At 43.0% G+C, this 21,421-nt stretch overlaps 1 protein-coding gene across 8 annotated transcripts in view; it reads right to left on the bottom strand.

Annotated features, from left to right (window-relative positions):
- Window positions 1-21,421, bottom strand: part of SGMS1 (sphingomyelin synthase 1) — a 465,134-nt gene that overhangs the window by 112,526 nt on the left and 331,187 nt on the right. For 7 of the 8 annotated variants that reach the window (XM_062215295.1, XM_062215298.1, XM_062215297.1 and 4 more), the window contains one exon: window positions 14,326-14,406. The gene's annotated coding sequence lies outside the window, so the exon portion shown is untranslated. Of the gene's footprint in view, window positions 1-427; window positions 630-14,325; window positions 14,407-21,421 lie in introns of those variants that run through there. The other variant, XM_062215302.1, reaches the window with a different exon arrangement.

Here is a 21,421-nt window from a genome sequence, read left to right as displayed (position 1 = left end):
CTGGGTCCGCAGCTGAAGGAAGCGGGGAGTCCCAAAAACCTGGTCACCAGACTATACAAACCAGCTCTCTCAAAACCTCCATTGGGAGGCTGGTAACCTCAAACTGAGCCACCCTGATCCCTGGCTATTAGATCGCAGCAGTCGCTTTGCACAACACTCGGTCCCTGGCACCCCCGTGAGCACCTGCGCGGGGCGTTCCCAGGTGCAAACCGCCCTTGCTGATTGTACCCTTAAAGAAGCGGGATCTCGTACAAAACGAAGGTTCCTTTCTCTTCTCCGGAGAGACCCAGCTCGGACTGTGATGGGGTGTTTTCTGGAAGGCGAGAACGGTTGTTTCTTCCCTGCTTTTCATCAGGTCCCACCGCTTGAGTGCCTCCCTGGAGAGCATTTTAATGAACCACTACATCCCAGAAGGAGCAACACTTACGGTCTCGTCTCTCCACAGGCAGCGTCTCCTGGAAAGTTCCTTGCGACTTGCAAGTTGCGCGCGCTGCCTGCCCCGGCGCAGACCGCAAGGCGAAACGTGAGCAGCGAAGCGCAGACCTTCTCCCCGAGTCTGCCCGGCCGGCGCGGTCCCCCCACGGCGCGCTCGCCGGCGCCCGGGGCGGGACGGCGGGGCAGCGGGCGGACGCGCGGAGCCTCTCCCCCGGGAGCACTGCCTGGTGCTGTGCCGCTGAGCTCCAGCAGCGAGGCCAGCGGGTGTGGCCCGACAGCAGAGGGTTTTTGGAATGCAGGGTGTGGCCCTCTACCGAGGCAAAAAAGGAGTGAGTCAGCCCGTTCAGTCCTAACCAATAAGCACGTTCACTGTCGGTGAAGGCGGAACTTTCCCTTCTTGATTTATATCAGACTTAGCAGCTTTTTACATCCTTTTTTTGGTTTGTTTCGTTAAGCCTTTTAACAATTTTACTGTAACTTCCAGAAAACGGTAGGTTGCCTTTTAAACACTCTTAAAAAACAATTAACCACGTTATGATACATACGTGACCAGTGGATGTACATTAGGGTTCTATGGGTAAAAATTCTGGAGTGAGGCAGGGGTGCAGGTACAAAGCGTGTAGGATCTGACCTCTGAGACTGTATGACCCCGTTCAAGTTCACTGTCGGCAGCCAGGCAGATGAACTGCCCATCTAGTTATGTGAGGAGATTTTATGTAATAATACAAGCAAAGCGTTTAGCACCATGCTGGACAGAGAATCCAAAGAATTTCAGAGCTGAACTGTTTTTTTGCTTTTCCTTGGTCCTAGTCCTTCATTTCACTGCTGAGAAACTTAAGAATTCTTGCTTTTGGTTTAGGATCCTTAGACTTGATACTATGATGCAACAGAAATTTTATTAGCAGCATAAGCCGACAGTTAAGCCAACTTTTTAGAGTATGATTTTGGAACTACTTTATCTGGGTCACTGTGCCTGAAACATTATTTTGGAATAAACACGTTTAAAAGAAACGTTAAGTAGTACAGAATTGGCCAGTTATAGGGGATGACAGGACTTCTCTTGCTGAGGGCTCATTAAGACATGAGTTTCTTCATAGCGCTGGTCAAGTTTCCACAGCGGAAGAAAAACTCTTCTTCACGTTAACAAAAACAAAACAAAACAAAACTTTCTCTTTGGAGCAGATCTCAAATTCAACTTCCTCATATGTGCTTGGAGCAAGATTTCTTTAAAACGTTATTTTCTCCAGAGCAGGACAGAGTGAGGCAAGCACAGGGCAGCAGAAGCCCAGGGCCCGTGCCCAACCCCAGCTCAGCCAGTAAGTGGCTAAGGGAAGTGCCTCATTCCTCGCAGAGCATCCAGCAGGAGTTCCCCAGCCAGGAGATCAAGCTGTGGCCAAAAGGAGCAAAAGCTAGGCCGGTAGCTAACAGGACCCCAGGAGGTGAATTTTGGTCTGTATCCTAAATGACAAAGCTGACAAACGTCTCTTGACTCTCATATTTCTCATAAAGGCAATCCTATTCTCCTAGACACTTTAAGGTAAATTCTGGAATTACCTGAGCTCCCCCCCCCTTTTTTTTTTAAGATTTTATTTATTTGAGAGGCAGAAATATAGACAGTGAGAGGGAGAGACAGAGAGAAAGGTCTTCCATCCACTGGTTTATTCCCCAACTGACCTTGATGGCTGGAGCAGAGCCAATCTGAAGCTTGGAGCCAGGAGCTTCTTCCGGGTCCCTCACATAGGTGCAGGGACCCGAGGTCTTGGGCCATCTTCTACCGCTTTACCAGGATAAGACAGAGAGCTGGATCAGAACAGCGGCAGCCGGAACTAGAACCGGCACCCACATGGGATAGCAGCACGGCAGGTGGAGGATTAACCTACTGCGACACAGCGCCAGTTCCTCCTCTCTCTCTCACTATCAAGAGGTGTAATAATGGAGGCTGCTTCCACATTGTACCATTTTTCCCATTCCTGGTTCAGGCATTCGTCATCCCCTGACTCCAGGGGCACTGAAACTGAGTGGATCCTAACCTCTGTTCCAGCTCGCAGGCCCCACCTCCTGTGCCTCCCCACGCATCAGAACCATCACATGATAGATGTCAAAGTCCAGCGTGCCGTCATGTCATAAACCTTTCCTCTCTACATCAGATAAAGAACCGTAATTTTAGAGTGTAGATCAAAAGGAAAACAATTTGCTTCATGGACAACTTTACGCAAACATTCCCATAAAATTACTGTTTCTTTAAGAGCACTGATTTTCTCTTTGTAAGACTATCACAACTAATTACACTGGATGAACTAATAATATGTTGGCTGCTATACCAGGGACAGCAGCTCTTTAACCTGAGAAGACTACATAAAACCCACGTGTATATGAAGTATGAACAACTCAGCAAAGTTCCTAACACTGCAGTCTGAAAAATACAATGGTGTGTGTGTGTGTGTGTGTGTGTGTGTGAACACACACAGATGTTCTGAGATGGGGCACAGGAAGGGCAGGATAGCACATATAGATGCACCCCCATTTATGATGGTGTTATGTCCTGATAAATCCATTGTTAATCCAAAGTATCTTCAATCTAAAATGCATTTAATACATTTAACCTCCCAAACATCACAATGTTAACACAAAACACTGTAAAATACTGGCTACCCTTCATAATCACATGACCTGCTGGGGGGCGGTCAGCTCACTGCCACTGCCCAGCATCATGAGAAAGTATTGTGCTGCATCTTGGTACCCATGACAAGAACAAAATTCCAAGTATACTTTCTACTAAATGCATATGGCTTCCATATCACTGCAGTCAACATGTCATCAATTGAACTCTCCTGAATTAGGGAACGTCTGTAGTTTGTTTAGGACCCAGCCAAACTTAAACTTCAGAGCAGGTGCTCCATCACAGAAGAATAAGACTCCAGAAGAGTAGTGCCAAGCACTTAAAAGATGTTTCTAACAACCTTTGGTGCTTCAAAAAACACCATTAGCAATGTGGTCAGAACATTCTCATAAGAGAAAAGGAGTAATCATTTCTGGGATGCCTTTGGGACTTCAAGTCAAAACGTTAAGGTACAAGGCTGCTGGAAACGTTTATTCCAAAAAAGTAGCAGTTAATCCACAGTCTCACTGCCATCAAATTCAAAACCAGGCTTCCACCTCTCCAATCCCTGCTCTTAAAAAAAAAAAAAAAAAAAAATCTTCTGCCCAATGCCCCAACTGGCCCACTTGCGTTCTCCATACCATGCCCTCCTTCTGAGAAGGACCCTCTCACCTTCTTTTTACTAAGTGTCCCATTCCAGGTCCAAGCAATCTCTCCTCCTGAAGCCCTCGCCCCTGTAGCCCAAGCCCTGAGGGTCTCTCCTCTCCTCCGAGTGCCTTCTTCATGCCCCCGTTTTACAACTAACTGATGATGTCTGCACCTCCCTGACCTTTCGCTCTCTCACCAAATAACAAAAGCGCACCTGAGGCAGAGACTGTGTTTCCGAGGCTCTGTGTCCCCCAGCACCTCGCAGCTTCTGAATAAATAGTCAGTGTTGTTGATAGAATAATGGTTAAGTTATATAACAGCCACAAAGGACAAAAGAAAACTTTCCCTTTGACTGCTGACATGTCAAGAATAAACAAATATTATAGCTGTTCAAACCAGTTGGCAAGCAGCGCCCAAGCAGCAGATGCGTTTCTGTGTTCTTCCCGACATGTTCCAACAATGCAAAGTGCTACTGAGAAAGCAAATCCACACTTCCTAAAAGGAAGTGGAGTTTACAAAACAGTGTCATCACACAAAATCTCAATTCCCCTAACCATGACCCCCTGAAGAGAACACAGGCCCAAAAAAAAAAAAAAAAAAAGGCATTCTCTTTACATACATACATACATATTTGACAATTTTGCCAAATTACTTCATGTACACGTCCTAACACCAAACACCTATGTGTTTACCTACAAGTGCTCTTAACCATAAATGGTAACAGAGGACAGTTCTTGAAGATAACTCAAAACTACCAGAACCATCGTGAGGTAAGCATCTGTTTCAATAAAGTCAAAAGCTTTAGGGTGTTTCCATTAAAGCCTGTATCAAGATCATTACCCTCCCACTTCCAGTCAGTAGTATCTACGGATGGCTACTGGTGCAATTGCTTTTATAGAGATGAGAATAAACATAACCACTATTCTCCAAAAGCTATGTCATAAATCAGATGTTCTGCTATGCAATTAAATGCTTTATTATAATTGCCCATGACAAAGACACTGACTTCCTAAATAAATATTCCAAATATAAACAATCAAATGGATTAGTCAGCACTGTTCAACTGGCAGTTAATAGAAATGGAACTTGAAGCAGCACAGGCAAAAGCAAGTTGGGACGGACTGATTCTAAATTACCAGGTTGGGGGCTGGTGCCCAGGCTCACTTGGCTGATGCTCCGCCTGCGGCACCGGCATCCCATATGGGCACCGGGTTCTAGTCCCGGTTGCTCCTCTTCCAGTCCAGCTCTCTGCTGTGGCCCGGGAAGGCAGTGGAGGATGGCCCAAGTGCTTGGGCCCCTACACCCGCATGGGAAACAAGGAAGAAGCACCTGGCTCCTGGCTTCAGATCAGTGCAGTGCGCCGGCTGTAGTGGCCATTTGAGGGGTGAACCAACGGAAGGAAGAGCTTTCTCTCTCTCTCTCTCTCTCTCTCTCACTGTATAACTCTGCCTGTCAAATTAAAAAAAAAAAAATTACCCAGTGACAGGAAAGACAGAGGGGTAAGCTAGGCTTTAGGGCCCACTAAAAACAGAACTCCATGAGGACAAGATGGCATCTTGGCTTCCAGAGGCTGGCTTTGTTCTCCCTTCCTAAAGTTTGCCTTCTATTTAACTCTCAGTTCTGCCGCTAAGAGGTACTATTAGTCCTCTTTTACACAGCTGTAATTATCAAAATTTCCAAGAAAAACTCACATTGGTCCAGCTTAGAGCATGCACCAGCATGCACTGGCTGGTCTACACTGGGAACACCTAGTTAGACTGGTAGCAAGAACGAACAGTAAGTTCTCCAAGAAAAGGTAGCTTCAGTTTCCCAAAGGTAGGGAGAAGGGCTCATTTGTCTGCTGAAAAACTACCTATCAGGAAATTCCATTTTATGCCTAGTGTGAGAGCTTATCCAAGCAGTCTTCAACCTGGTAATAAATTACCTTCTAGAAGCTCTCTTCTAGAATCTAAAGTCAATGAACTCTTATGTGGCACTTAGAGTACATTCACTTATGACAAGATATCTACATTGTAGATTATGGCTTCCTTGGCCAGTCCTTAAAAGCCTATTTAAGTCATGATTTATCTGAAACATAATATCAATATTTCTAATATTGTGTGCAAACTCAATTTCAACATTGCTCCTGAAGGAAAATGTATTTGAATTTCCAGCTAGAACAAGGAAAACAAGCTCAATTTAATTCATTAACTGAGTACTACTAAACATAGTATCTTCTGTTTTACCCAAGTATTTTACATGTAATCCATATGTAACAATGCAAGGCAGGTGTTAACAGCTACATTGAACCCATGGGCAAACTGCAAATCAGGAACACTATAAATGCCCAAGGCCAACTGTCAGTTTTAGGCCAAGCTAGCTTCAAAGCCAAAAGTCTGGCACCAAAGCTGGGACTACTGCATTTAATACTCAGAGCAGCCAGACAGGAGGGAGCTTACAGTGAGGAGACAGTGAGAATTTCAGACTGAATGCTTAAAGCAATAAAGTACTAGTAGGCAGTCCCATGCACTAAGCAGACTTGTACCTTCTATTTTCTAACAGGAGGTATTTCACTATGGCTGAATAAAAGAAAATATTTCTCTAAGTAAGTTTTAAACTACCCTGACACATCTAGTTACAAGAAGGTCAACTGAAAACCAAGGATTTGCACATAGTATTTTCATTTAAAAAATCTATTTTGTCCTTTTTAAAAAATGTACCACCTGTATTAAAATACATGCCTAAAGTGTTTTAAAAGAAAATATAAACTGGAAAAACTGACAATAAAGTGACTCAGATCTGCTAATATAAATGAAATGGACATGTTTAGCAGTGTTAACTGTTTCATGCCTTTAAAAAATAAGTTTGGTTATTCAGTATTTACAGCCCCAACCTAAGCTGACCATTTATGATAAAACATGGCTGCCATCTGAGGACTCCTTCCCCTGTCTGACCTCATGAAGCTGACAACCACTTCTTCTTCTTCTTCTTTTTTTTTTTTTTTAAATAAAGAATTTTTTTTTTAATTTGAAAGGCAGAGTTACAGTGAGACATAGAAAGAGAAAGAGCTTCCATCTACTGGGTCACTCCCCAGATGGCCACAATGACTGGAGCTGGACCAGGCTAAAGCCAGGAGCTTGGAATTGCATCTTGATCTCTCATGTGGGTGGCAGGGGCCCGAGTACTTGGGCCACCTTCCATTGCTTCCCCAGGCACATGAGCAGGGAGCCATATCAGTCGTGCAGTGCAAGTGTCACAATGCTGGCCCCATGACAATCATTTCTTTCCATGTTTGTTGGACAAAGTATTTGAAACCATGACCCAAGACATGGCTTCACTAACAATCCCATGCCTTCTGAAATCAAAGTAGAGCCAAGGTCAGAAGTAATAACAAACAGCTGAATTTAGCCATGAACGAAGAGGAACAGCTAAACTGTCTTAACACAGAAACTACTAGTCAGAGAAGGCTCTATAAGCTCTGTGGTCCAAAGTCAGGACTAGTCATTAAGAAAACAAAATTACCGGCGCCGCGGCTCACTAGGCTAATCCTCCGCCTTGCGGCGCCGGCACACCGGGTTCTAGTCCCGGTCGGGGCACCGATCCTGTCCCGGTTGCCCCTCTTCCAGGCCAGCTCTCTGCTGTGGCCAGGGAGTGCAGTGGAGGATGGCCCAGGTCCTAGGCCCTGCACCCCATGGGAGACCAGGAGAAGCACCTGGCTCCTGCCATCGGATCAGCGTGGTGCGCCGGCCGCAGCGCGCCTACCGCGGCGGCCATTGGAGGGTGAACCAACGGCCAAGGAAGACCTTTCTCTCTGTCTCTCTCTCACTGTCCACTCTGCCTGTCAAAAAAAAAAAAAAAAAAGAAAAGAAAACAAAATTAAGTAGGTCTCTTTGACACATGTAAGGTCAATAAACATGCAACCTGAAATTGTAAGAGATCAACTCCAAATTATTCCAAACTGAGGCCAACAGCAATCGATTCTTCCATGACAGAGCCTTAAGCACCCTAAAAAGAAAACAGAAGGAGCTTCCCAATTAACAACAATGAACTTCACTTTATATATTAGTAAATCAAATTCACTAAGGATTTCATATTTTATAATTTGTTATGATGTAGAGCTACTAGAGAGAGAGCTCCCATCTATTGGTTAACAGCTGGGACTGGGTTAGGTCAAAGCTGGGAGCCAGGAATTCAGTTCAGGCCTCCCATGGCAGAAGCAGAAACCCATCAGTTGAGCCATCATTGCTGTCCCCAAGTCTGCATTAACAAGAAGCTGGAGTCAGGAGCAGAAGCTGGGTATTGAACTCAGGTACTCTGATTATGGAATGCAGGCGTCTTAACTGCTAGGCTAAGGGCTTAATTCTGTTGTAACAGTGTGTTAAGTAATTTATCTGACAAGAAGAAAATTAACATGTCATCTGAAATTAAAGAACTTACAATATACAAGGGTACTGCCAAAAGTACAAGAAAATGGGATTAAAAGACAAGTTTATTTTGATGTAAAATGTAAGATCTATGCACAGTTTTTTATAACATATATTTCCTGTGTACTTTTTGAAGATCCCTCATATTTCAAAAAAGGACACACACACTAAACTTGTCATGGAGTCAATACCAACTTATTAAAAGCTACAGTTTAAGAATATGGCAGTTTAGCATGCAGTACAAACTGATTGGCACAATAAATATTTGCTAACAGAGAGGGAGAAAGGGAAGATAAGCTGATCTAACAGAAAGCAATGAAGCTTGGAGAACATCTTAGGCCAGCCTACAATGAGATGGGGGTACCTATGGGAACGGCGTTTATTGATTACAGCAGGGGGCTTTCTCTCCCTTAGCACCTGGCACTTACCGCCAGATTTTCTAGCTACATGGATCCACAGGAACCAGTGTACCATAATCTTAGATTCCTGAAGAGAAATCCAGACCTTGATGCCCTGTGTTCTATAAAAGTGTGAGGAATAAAATCAAGGGTCATCCTGGTGAAGTCTCAGGACTTGCCCAAGGCCCCAGCAGCACTGAGGTGGGCAATGTGTCCAACAACATATGCACTCACCCACCTTAAGCAAGTCAATCTTAGCAGCCTCTGTTCCACCTGCAAAATGGAGATAATCCTAGACTGGCCCTAAGAAGGTTGCAGTGAGAATAAATAAAATGATGCATTTTAAACACATAAGCCACGTATTTGTACAAGCACTCAGTAAATGTAGTGTTATGGTACTTGTTCCTAATCTACATCTTTCCCAGATTATCTTTAAATTTTAATCATAATCTGTTACAATTTCTTCAGTATAAAAAAAATTTATTGATGTTCCCTTCACTTTCCAAAACCTCTAAATATTTTTCTACACACACACACACTTTTACCATGCCCTCTATTACTTGTTCATGCTCTGGTTAGTTTACTAAGGTTCATGAGAGTTTTAAACAGCCTCATCTCAGGGCCTAGGGAAGCAGGTTAAATTGCCACCTGTGCCACCTGTGGCACCCCATGTTGGAGCACATATCTGAATGTAGGTTCAAGTCTCAGCTACTCCACTTCTAATCTAGCTCCTGGGTAATGCACCTGGCAAAGCAATAGAAGATAGCCCAAGTACTTAGGCCTCTGCCATATTGGTGGGAGACCCAGATGGAGTTCCAGGCTCCTGGCCTGGACCAGCCCAGTCCTGGATGTTGCAGATGTTTGGGAACTGAACCAGTGGATGGAAGAGCGGTCTCCTCTGTTTCTCTGTCACTCTGTTTTTAAAGAGAACAAAATAAATCCTAAAAATAAAAATAAAAGACCCAGTCTTTCTGGAAATTTCAAAGTAAGACTGTTATTTTTATTTCTTCCCAAAATATGGATAATTAAGGACAACTGAAGATTTTCAGTAATTCATTTAAAGTATGTCATGGATTCCAAAATGGCTCCCAACTGACAATGAACAAAAGCTTACCATCAAATAGCCTCTTGTCTTCCATCTCCAGCTCTAATTAGCACTACTCCCCTTCTCTTTTTGGGATCTATTAAATTACAATTCTTTGTTTAATAATTTTATTTGAAAGAGCTAGATAGAGACAGAGAGACAGAAAGAGATCTTCCAACTGCTGGTTCACTCCCAGTTGGCCACAATGGCCAGCGCTGGGCAAGGATGAAGCACTTGACCCATCTTCCACTATGTTCCCCAGGCCATTAGCAGGGAGTTGTATTGGAAGTGGAGTAGCCAGAACACAAATCCGTGCCCATGTGGGATGTCAGCTTTGCAGGAGGCAGCTTCACCAGCTACGCCATAATGCCAGCCCCTAAATTACAATTCTAACCTTTCTCAAGAATGTTTCTGGAGTGTCCCCTAAGCACTGCTCCCAACTGCCTACAAAGATTCTGTACAGGGATGGGAGTTTATCCTTGCAGCTAAGACGCCCACAGCTCATTTTTGAACACCTAAGTTCCGTATCTGATTTCAGCTCCTGACTCCAGCTTCCTGGTAATGTAGACCTTGGGAGGCACCAGTGATGGCTCAAGTTACTGGGTTCTTGCCACCCATACGTTAAGACCTGGATTGACTATCCAACTCCAGGCTTTGGCCCCACTATAGGGCTGTTTCAAGCATTTGCAAAATAAACTCAACAGATACATGCATGTTGGTGGTCTCTCTTGAAAGAAAGGAAACAAAAACAAAAACAAGGGTTCTTTACAGATAATTAGATAAGTGTACCATGTTGGATACACAAAGATGCTCCCCACAGTGGCTTAATAAGGATGAAAAGTTGAAAATCAAAATGTGCAGTATCAGAGAACATTTTAAATCACACATGAGCACACACAGAATGTTATGTAACAACAACAACACTTATACAGGTTACATTTAAAACAGGTGTACACTGTCTCAACGTATTGTCAATGGAAGCAAACTTCAAAACAATAGTTATACTTTGACCCATGGGGCAAGGATGTCTAATCTAGGTATAGAAGAATATGACAGAAAACAAAAACTCTTAATGATAGCACTGACAGGTATTCATAATACTGATGAGTTTTTTATTTAATTATTTCTACATTTTTAAAAGTTTGTCCCAATTAGCAGTGTTCACATCTGTAACTTAGTAAAGGGCATTTTGACAAAAAGGCATCACCTGTTAAATAATCCAATGTCACCTGCTCCTAAAGCCCTCCCTGATCCAGTGCATTCCTCTTGCTACTCGGATCATTTCTCTCTCCTCTATGTCCTATGAATTTATGCAGCTTCTACAATATCTACCGCATTTGATTTGAAATTATCATTTTCTATCTTCAGGCTTGATTATCAGCTCCTAAAGTATAATAAGTCTGCTTTAGTTGTTTTGGAATCCACTTTTAAAACCTGTGACTCCTAAGTACCCAGCCAACCTCAGGGTTTGTCAATCTGAATATAATACAAGACTGTAAAGGTTACACGTCTGAAGACTATCTACCCCTCACAGCTCTCAGACTGAAAAGTCATTTATACTGGGGATGTTCAGAAACAGCCCAAGGTCCATTCTAGGGAAAGAGATGGTAATGTTTGTAATATTTGTGAATATCAGAAATTTTTTATCTATGGCAAAATTTCTGTAATTGCTATTCCCATGTTTGCTTTTAGAGTTGCAGAAACAGCCTACTGAACTTGATGAAGCCTCGGGGCATTATTCATAACCTAAAGGCAGGTCTCTCAGATTTAAGCATGAGCCTTCACATGAGATGTGCAAAAATTACTTTTGCAATGCCTAATAATCCCCTGACTCAGTGGAAACTATAAAGACCTTTTGTTTTAAAAGGAAATAAAGCATATGAATGCTTTGTTAAGTCTGATTCTGGGACCTGGTACAAATCAATGTTTTGAAATAACCCAGGCATTTTTTTAAGATTCAACAAAGAGTTTTAAGAACTAGGTGGGTGAGTGCAAAAATAAAAACAAGCACCACAATCTCACCTGATACTTAGCAATTTCAGGCTTCAACTGTTCCTTTCTAAAAGAGAAGTAAAGGAGAAACTGGTCCCAGAAAACACTGAGATACCTGATCCACTTTCCTTTCTTCCTCCAGTTTACTTCCTAATATTTTCATCAAGCCAAGATGAACTTCAAACTGCCTGGGTTTTGTTTTGTTTTTTGTTTTGCTTTGTTTTTCTCTTTCAGGAGGCAATTCACTTTTCATAACCTGTGGTGTTTATTGGGAGCAACCCTGCCTCTTCCTCCCAGAATTCAGATCTGAGGGCGCAGGGGAAGGAATAGAAAGGAGTGGAGGAGGTCGCCAGCAGTCTAGCCTATCTCCCTGTGTTCCCACAGCCCGAACAGGTAAAGGATGAAGCCCAGTCAACACCTCAGAAACTCTGATCAGAGTCGTAAGAAAATAGACATAAATTCTAAATTGGTCCTGGTTTACAAGAGCTCTTCAAAAAGTTAACAGAAAACATGTACTATGAAAAAATAATGCGTGTATTTAAAAAATTCCCATACCACAATAAACTTCAATTGCATTTTTCTGTGAGTTTTAAAAGTCCCCTCAAGAGGCCGGTGCAGTGGCCCAGTGGGTTAACGCCCTGGCTTAAAGCGCCGGCATCCCATATGGGCGCCGGTTCGAGACCCAGCTGCTCCGCTTCCTGTCCAGCTCTCTGCTATGGCCCAGGAAAGCAGTACAAGATGGCCCAAGTCCTTGGGCTCCTGCACCCACGTGGGAGACCCAGAAGAAGCTCTTGGCTCCTGGCTTCGGATCAGCACAGCTCTGGCCATTGTGGCCATCTGGGGAGTGAATCATCAGATGGAAGACCTCTCTCTCTCTCTCTCTCTCTCTCTCTGTGTGTAACTCTGACTTTTGAATAAATACATAAATCTTAAAAAAAAAGGTCCCCTCAGATGTTCCAATTTCAAACTTCACAAGCACAAAAACTTTCATTACATCAAACATCAATTTAAACCAAACCTTGTTTTATGAACCAAAGCAAACTCAACATCTGCCAAGACAGATAATTGAAGAATTGTGGCTCCCAAATGTCTTTCCAACAGGAAACCTACAATTAGTTGTGCTAGACCCAGCTCATGTCAGTTTGCTGGGGCCAAGTGTTCATTTATCAGGATTTTTAGCATTCCAATTATAAAACATGACCATCCCTAAAAGTTAAATTAAGTAAAATTTTAAAATGTTAATTTATTAAAAATAAAGGTAATTCTCACAACTCATCACTTTTTAATTATTTTACTATTATCTATGCTATTGCTGTTATTTGCAACTAATGTATGTGATTGATAGAAAACTATTTAATGGCATGCTACTTCTTTCAATGACTTTCCTTCACAGCTAGAAATTAGCCACAGTGGCAGTATTTACATTAAGGGAATTGGCAAACACTAGAATCCTTTCTGGCAGAGTCTTCTTGTTAACATTTATCTGTATACACTATCTACACCGTTAACCATCACTGAATTCTATCTGGCTGAACTGTGCAGGCAGAATAAAGGCTTGTAAACTGTAAAATCATGATATACATGTAAGGAAAGAAAGTAATCTCATTTATTGCAGTCCTATAATGCATCAGTCATGGCATAAAGTATTGCCCACAGCTTCTCATTTCTTAGAAGTTCTTATCAATTCCAATATACACATGAGTCAACTGAGGTTTTAAGAGGCTGAATAGCTACTAAAAAGTACAAGAGCAAGAGTCAAAACTAGGGGGGCTGGTGCTGTGGCATAGCAGTTTAAGCTGCTGCCTACAGTGTCAGCATCCCATATGGGCACCGGTTCAAATCCTGGTTGCTCCACTTCCAATCCAGCTCCCTGCTAATGCACCTGGGAAAACAGTGGAAGATGGCCCAAGTGCTTGGGCCCCTGCACTCACATGGGAAACCTTTAAGAAGCTCCTGGCTCCTGACTTTAGTCTATCCCAGCCCTGGCCATTGTGGCCATTTGGGGAATGAACTAGCGGATGGAAAATTTCTCTCTCTGCCTCTGCCTCTGCCTCACTGTAAATCAGCCTTTCAAGTTAACAAATCTTAGAGAAAGAGAGGAAGAGAGAAGAGAGAAGAGAGAAGAGAGAGAGAGAGAGAGAGAGTCAAAACTAGGAATTTCATACTCAAAGTATCTGATCTTTCCACTAAGCTAACCCATGTATTCATGTTATCATTATAATGAAACCAAAACCAACCAACTATAACTGTTAGATAATTAACAAACATTAACGGCTTCTGATGTGTAAAAGTGACACACATAAGATATATGTTGCAAATATAGACAAGTATCTTGATTTTATTCATATTCACCAAGCTTGCTCATATTTATTTCTAAAATGCACCCACAAAAGGTATCTGAGTAAGAAATAAAATACAAGGAAGTGCTGGGACCAAGAATTCTGCATTTCAGAAGGATCATTCCAGGTTTAGCTATGGACCTTGTGAAAGTCTTCCTTAATCACTTTTTCAGGTACTTATGTTCTACCCATAAAATCAATGTATCCAGCTTGAAATAATATACCCTACACCAAAAAAATTATGTGCACACAGTATTTCTCAAATGTTACCATCAATTTTCTTGAGTGTTTGGGTATTTACATTCAAGGTATTTTCCTTTTATTACTTGAAGTTAGTTGATTATAATATCTTTTTTACCATGGTTTCTTAAAGAAAATTCAATCAATGGTTGAAAGAATTTCAAAGGACTAGCCAAAATGTACTCACGGATTATTTTTAAAAATTCTTGTCATCTTGGCTTCCTATAAGCTACTGGCTTCTCCCATGGTTCCAGTACATTTCCATCACCTGTCAGGAGAAGAAAGAATCTGATTAGCTGCAAGTCCCATAAAAGCCGTCTCTTGGTCTCCACTACATTTGCCTTTTCTTTAAAGTACAGTCCTCTTTTTCCTTCTTTTTCCCAAAAGCAAAATGGAAGGAGAGGACAACATAGGTCACTTAAAAGAAGACAAAGTTAAAGGACAGTATTGCCACCGTTGTGATGAGGAATCCTTAAAATGCCTTCCATTTTGTGTTCAGGAAGTGATTTTCGGTCTGTTTCCCAAATCAGTAGAATAACGCACTTCTCTCTTCATGTCTCCTTCCCTACATCCTCATCCTTACTTATTCTCAAAACACAGTGAATAAATTGCCTGGGAGGATTAGCTTAGTGCTTGGCCCTGTTCTGAGGCAGGCAACGAGAGCCTCCCTCTCATTCTCTCAAACACCCCTGGAGCAGCCAACTCCACTCCGTAGCCAGGACAATGGCTGCCTGCTTCTGTCTCTGTTCCCACTTCTCTCCAATGGTCACTGGAGGACTAGGACAGGGTTCCTAGTGTTGAATTCATGTTTTAGTTTCAAAGCAAGTGGTACTGACACTTCTGAGTTCTCTAATCCTGCTTTATTAGTAATTAAGCTGATTCCCTTTTAATTCTTGCTCTCTTTCCCAAATTATTTAAAATGTATAGGACAGGGAAGATGAGTAACTGAGAAACCAAAACTACCACCATCTCCCAAAACTCATCACACAATTAAAAAAATCTTGGTTCAATGTCCTACCACTTACTAGCCATGTGACTTGGGGGAAAATCATCCATGTTTTCCCAGCTTCATTGTCCTTATTTCTTTTTTTTTTTTTTTTTTTTTTTTTGGACAGGCAGAGTGGATAGTGAGAGAGAGAGAGACAGAAAGAAAGGTCTTCCTTTTTGCCGTTGGTTCACCCTCCAATGGCCGCTGCGGCCGGCGCATCTTGCTGATCCAAAGGCAGGAGCCAGGTGCTTCTCCTGGTCTCCCATGCAGGTGCAGGGTCCAAGGACTTGGGCCACCCTCCACTGCCTTCCCGGGCCATAGCAGAGAGCTGGCCTGGAAGAGGGGCAACCGGGACAGAATCCAGCGCCCCAACCGGGACTAGAACCCGGTGTGCCAGCGTCGCAAGGCGGAGGATTAGCCTGTTGAACCACGGTGCCGGCCTCAATATCCTTATTTCTAAAAGGCAATGAACTACTGTCTACCACACTGTATGGTATTGAGTATCAAAACAAAATGAAAGAAATAATCCCCCCCAAGTCAAGTATGCTTTGTCCAAGGAAGGTTATCATCCCAGCACAAGGAACACCCAATGCTTAATGATGAGAATTAACACACTAAGTGTCCAATTCATCAAATATCAGATTCATATAATTCATGGAATAATGGAAATGCCCAGCCAAGTGCTTTCTTTTTTCCAAGAGGAAGCCATTTAGCCTCATATTTTTGCTTTTTAACTTCATAAGATTTTAGGGTCAACAATCTATGGGTAAGACTCTTGCTTTGTTTCTTTTCACAGAAGGGACCCAAAAAAAAACAACCCACTTCCATCAGGTATTGCAACTATTGCAGAAGAGCATCTGACTCCAAGTAGACGACAATGATTTAACAGCAACCTACGTTAACACCTGAGGAGTCAATGTTAACTCAAACAGAAGACTAATATGCGAGGGCTTTAACAATTCATGGAAAATGAAATTAAAAAGTATATTTTGGTGCAAATTTTTTTTGAAATCCATGCATTTTTCTCATAAAATGTTTTTAATATCCCTCTCTATAATTCTAATATGGCTCCATCCATACACTGAGGGAATGTGAGATAGTATCACCTCAGTTATCTGAAGAACAGAGAGAAACATCAAGTCATCCAAACCATAAGAGGAGCAGGGTAATGTACAAATAAAGAAGAGAGGGAATGGAACACACTCCTATAAATCTACAGCTTCCTTAGCAACAAAGAAAGAATTTGCCAACATTATTAAAATAGCTGGTAAGAGCCAGAAAGTCAAAGACCAGCAGAATACACCCAGCTCTGAGAGGAAAATGCTCATTGGCTGGCTATGGCTTTATATGCTGGGCCACAACCCGTGAAGTCATTTAAAAGCATGAGGAATGCAGTAAGGTCTCATACAAACTTAAAATACATAGGCATGAACTACACACTGCCATTTAACATTGCACAGTAATTTACTCTTTCCAAAGGCTCTAGGTCTGTAACATAAGGACAATAATACCTACATTAAAGAGCAGTTACAAAAAAGAGATAACGTATGAACAGTGTCCAATAGACAATAGGTTCTCAAAAGACACCTGCAATCATTGTGCCTCCCAGGACAATTACAGCAGAGTCTATTAAATTCTTGGTTACAATTGCAATTATGGTATGTAGTCCATTACATTCACAGACTTCTTCCCTAGGAAAACATTTTAGAGAGAGATGCAAACCATACTTTTGACATCAATGTAAAGTTTTTCTAACCTGTTCTGAATGGAATGTTAACAAAAACCCCCCACCTTCATTGACTACCATGTACAAACAGAAAGCTCACTGCATGACAGTCAGCATTCCTATTAAGACTTTTTAGGGGGAAGGGGGTGATAGAATCTCTTTTTATACATGTTTACTTATTTATTTTCTTCTACTTGAAAAGCAGAGCAAGAGAGAGAAAAAGACACCATCCATTAGCTGCTTCACTCCTTAAACGCCCACAACAGGCCAAAGTCATGAACTGGAACTCCTAATGGGTTTCCCACATGAATGGCAGTGGTCCAAGCACTTGAGCCTGCCTCCCAGGATGCATCAGGTTGGATGGGAAGCAGAGTGGTGCCTTAGTCTGCTGTGCCACAATGCCTGCCCTGATGATAAATTTGTAGAGAGAATGGCTCATTTCCATCAGTGCTAATTCTTCTGGTGTACACTGTAATGCTGAAGACTCTACAGGTATGTGTGGGGGATAAAGGCCACAATGATGATGGCAAACAGCCCACCACCAAGGCTGTCCTCAGCACCATGTAGGGTCACTAACAACAGTTGAGATCTGTCGGCTTTGAATGGGTGTATCTTTTAATACTCATCAGGGGCTGGTGGTGCTAAGCTTCTTCCTGCAGTACTGGCATCCCATATAGGTGCCAGTTTTAGTCCCAGGTGCTCCACTTCTGATCCAGCTCCCTGCTACTGCTCCTGGGAAAGCAACAGAAAATGGTTCAAGTGCTTGGGCCCCTGCACCCACGTGAGAGATCTGGAAGAAACTCCTGGCTCCTGGCTTCAGTCTGGCCCAGGCCCAGCTACTGCAGCCATTTGGGGAGTCAACCAGCAGATAAAAGATACCCCCCATATTCCCCTCCCCCCATCTCTCTATCTCTGCCTTTCAAATAAATAAATAAAAATCTTTTTTAAAAAAGCCAATAGAGGAGTAAAAATGAAATACATACAAAAAAAGAAAAACAGTATCTGTCAGGTATGGTCATACCAACTTTTAAACAGCAGGCTCTGAACTCTTATATCTACAACAGTACTCCTTTAGCCCTTCCATGTGATCCTCTTCCGATCTCACTCCCATGAAGGCTGACTGCTTACACTAAACTGAGTATAATTTGGTACTCTGACAGCAAATGTGCACAAGAAAATCTGTCTCACTGTGTTTGATTCTTGAACAAAATTCACTTAATGTATTGGGAAACATTTTAGTAGATCAATGCAAAGAAGAAAAATTCAGTCCAAATGATGGTCACTTGCCACTAATGTGATGGGCTAGTCAAAGGAATTACCAGTGACATCAACAACCAACTTTAATGAAGTGCCTGCTGAGCTGAAGAAACAGAGCTAAGCAGTGGAGTAGGAAGCGGTTATAAGAGAACTGAGATGAATTCATTTAAAAGAATGCACAGCAATGTTAGCATGGCTGGAATATAAACCATTTAGCTCATGTTCTTGAAGAGAGCCATCTAGGAGGATCAGTCTTGGCTAAGATATATTAAAAACCCAGCTCTGTCTAATCACACTTATTTACAATGTTAGGGTTCCAACCATCGTGGAAAAACATGGCTAAAAAGAATGCAGTACGGGGTCTGGAGTTTTAGTGCAACCAGTTAAGCCACCACTTTTGACACTTGCATCCCATATCAGAGTGCCAGTTACTCTGCTTCTGATCCAGCTTCCTGTTAATGTGCCCGGGAAAACAGTGGAGGATAACCCAAGCACTTGTGCTCTCATGACCCATGTAGGAGACCTGAATGGAATTCCAGGTTCCTGGCTTTGCCCTGGCCCAGTCCTATCTGTTGCAGCCATTTTGGGAATGAAACCAGTAGATCGAAGATATCACTGTCTCTGTGTGTGTGTGTGTGTCTGTCTGTCACTCTCTGTTCTCTGCCTTTCAAAAGAAAAGAAAATACATTCCAGGGGAGTGACAGAGGATCCTGTGAGGCTGTGGTAAAGAGCTGCTTGGAATCCCCACGTCCCATATCAGGGTGCTGGTTCATGTCTCAGCTCCTCTATTTCCAATCTAGCTTCCTGCTAATGTGCACCCTAGGGAGCAGCAGGTAACAGAGTTCAAGTACTTGGGTCCCTGCCATATATGTAGAAGATACCAATTGAGTTCCAGGCTCCTGGTTTCAACCTGGCTCACCCCTGGCTGTTATGGGCATTTAGGGTATGAATCAACAGATGGAAGAATCAGTCTCTCTTGCTCTTGCTCTCTTTCAAATAAAATGAAAAAAGTAAAGAATATTTTCCTTTTTTGAGTGAACACTCTATCTTCTAAGACATGGACAAGTATGCTCCCCTATGTGGAAGGAGACTGGCCAGCCAAGAGTGTCCAAAAGCTATGTGCACCTAAACCTAGAAGCTATTCTGGATTCTTACCTTCTTTCTCTTGAAGAGCTAGTTCACTACAGGGCTTGGGTTCCTCAGTGAGAGACAATGTTGTGTGGTCATGAAAAACATGTGCTTTGCAGTCACACCTAATTCGATTTTCCAATTTGACCCTGAGAACCTTGAGCCTGTTGATCAATTTTTTTAATACCATCAACAAATAAACCAAAGGGAACTTGCTGAAGATAATAAACACCAGCAGCTGGGATTCAAACCTAAGCATCCAATGTCAGTCCTGTTCTTAACCAGCACAGGGACTGTCTTCTCTGCTGTGAGGAAGAGCCACACCCAAAGACACAGGTGGAGAGAAAAGCAAGAAGCATCACCCAGCAGATGACTTTAGAGGAAAATCACCCAAAAGAGCAGCGAATAGGCCAAAGAATAAAAGAAGGGAACCTGGTAATGACTCTAAAATTGAACAATGCAGTGAAAGCAAGACATCTTAACAGGACAGCAGTGTATGGGGCCAGCGCTGTGGTGTAGCATGTAAAGCCACCACCTGCAGTGCTGGCATCCCATATGGACTCCAGTTTGAGTCCTGGCTGCTCCACCTCTGATCCAGCTCTCTACTATGTCCTGGGAAAGCAGCAGAAGATGGCCCAAGTCCTTGGGCTCCTGCACCCACATGGGAAGACCGGGAAGAAGCTTCTGGCTTCAGATCAGCACAGCTCTGGCCATTGTGGTCATCTAGGGAGTGAACCAGCGGATGCAAGATACCTCTCTCTGCCTTTCCTTCTCTCTCTTTCAAATAAATAAATAAATCTTAAAAAAAATAAAATAAAAAGGACATCAGTGTAAAGTTAGCTTGCTTTGGAATTCAGCACCTGCTTAAAGAGAACAGTGACCAGCAGACAGCAAAAGCTAAAAAGACCTCACTTGGGTCCTTTATGCAAGAAACAAACATCCAGGAGCTGGCGCTATGGTGCAGGTTAATGCCCTGGCCTGAAGCACTGCCATCCCATATGGGCACCAGTTCTAGTCCCAGTTGCTCCATTTCCAATCCAGCTCTCTGCTGTGGCCTGGGAAAGCAGTACAAGATGGCCCAAGTCCTTGGGCCCCTGCACCCACATGGGAGACCTGGAAGAAGCTCCTGGCTCCTGGCTTCAGATCAGCACAGCTTCGGCCACTGCGGCTAATTGGGGAGTGAATCTCTCTCTCTCTTTCTCTCTGCCTCTCCTCTCTCTGTGTAACTCTGACTTGCAAATGAATAAATAAATCTTAAAAAAAAAAAAAAGAAAAGAAACAAACATCCATGTCTCAGGGCCTGCAAGGCATGTGAGCTACTTCCTAAGGCTGAATTGCTTTGTTTTTGCTTCCCTGCATTTCTATAGCAAAAAAGAGGAGGAAAAAAAAGCACCTAGGGCTGTTGAACTCTGTTGGCCAGAAGGAAGAAAAAAAACTTAAGGGATGAGGAACACAATCCCACTGGGGTAGGGGCATGCAAAGAGACTAAAGCCAAGAGCAGCCTCAGGTGGGGCCAACCCTGAAGTGGTCCCTGGATCTCTGTGTGTGTCTGTTTCTGCCTTGGGGAATAACCTCCCGTTAGGAAGGGAAAGGAATGTAGAAGGGGAATGTGGTCCATGTGCCTGGCACTACTGCGTGTCCTTCTGAGAGATGAGAGGGAAGGAAGAGAAGGCGCGGGGTCCAGGACCCAGCAGAGTGGTCCTGCCTATATATCAGCACACACCTTCCTCTTCAACTATCTCTGATGCAAACCCTCCATGTCATCCCTTACCCCACAGGCCTTTCTCATCCTGTCCTTGTCATTTGGAGGATATAATAATATGCTGTTTTTACCAATGAAATAACAAATCTTTTAAGTGGTTCTCAGACTTCCTGGCTAGCTTCAGTGGCTATTCAGCATGCCAAACACGGACACATTTAGAATAGCCAAAGAATTCTGACCATTTTATGGGCTACACCATGACTTCACCCGTCATAAAACAAGTTTCTAAAAGATTTATTTATTTGAAAGGCAGAGAGAGACAGAATTCTCTCATCTGCTAGTTGACTTCCTAAATGCCTGCAAGAGCTGGAGCTGGAGCTGGAGCAGGTTGGGGACAGGAGCCTGAAACTCCGAGTCTCCCACATGGGTGGCAGGAACTCAAGTGCCTTCCCGGGAGTGTTAGCAGGAAGCTGGATTGGAAG

Source organism: Lepus europaeus, chromosome 17 (assembly GCF_033115175.1).
Source record: "Lepus europaeus isolate LE1 chromosome 17, mLepTim1.pri, whole genome shotgun sequence".
Taxonomy (NCBI): Eukaryota; Metazoa; Chordata; class Mammalia; order Lagomorpha; family Leporidae; genus Lepus; species Lepus europaeus.
The sequence above is the reverse complement of the archived record's forward strand: the minus strand, read 5'-3'. Positions and strand labels throughout refer to the sequence as shown.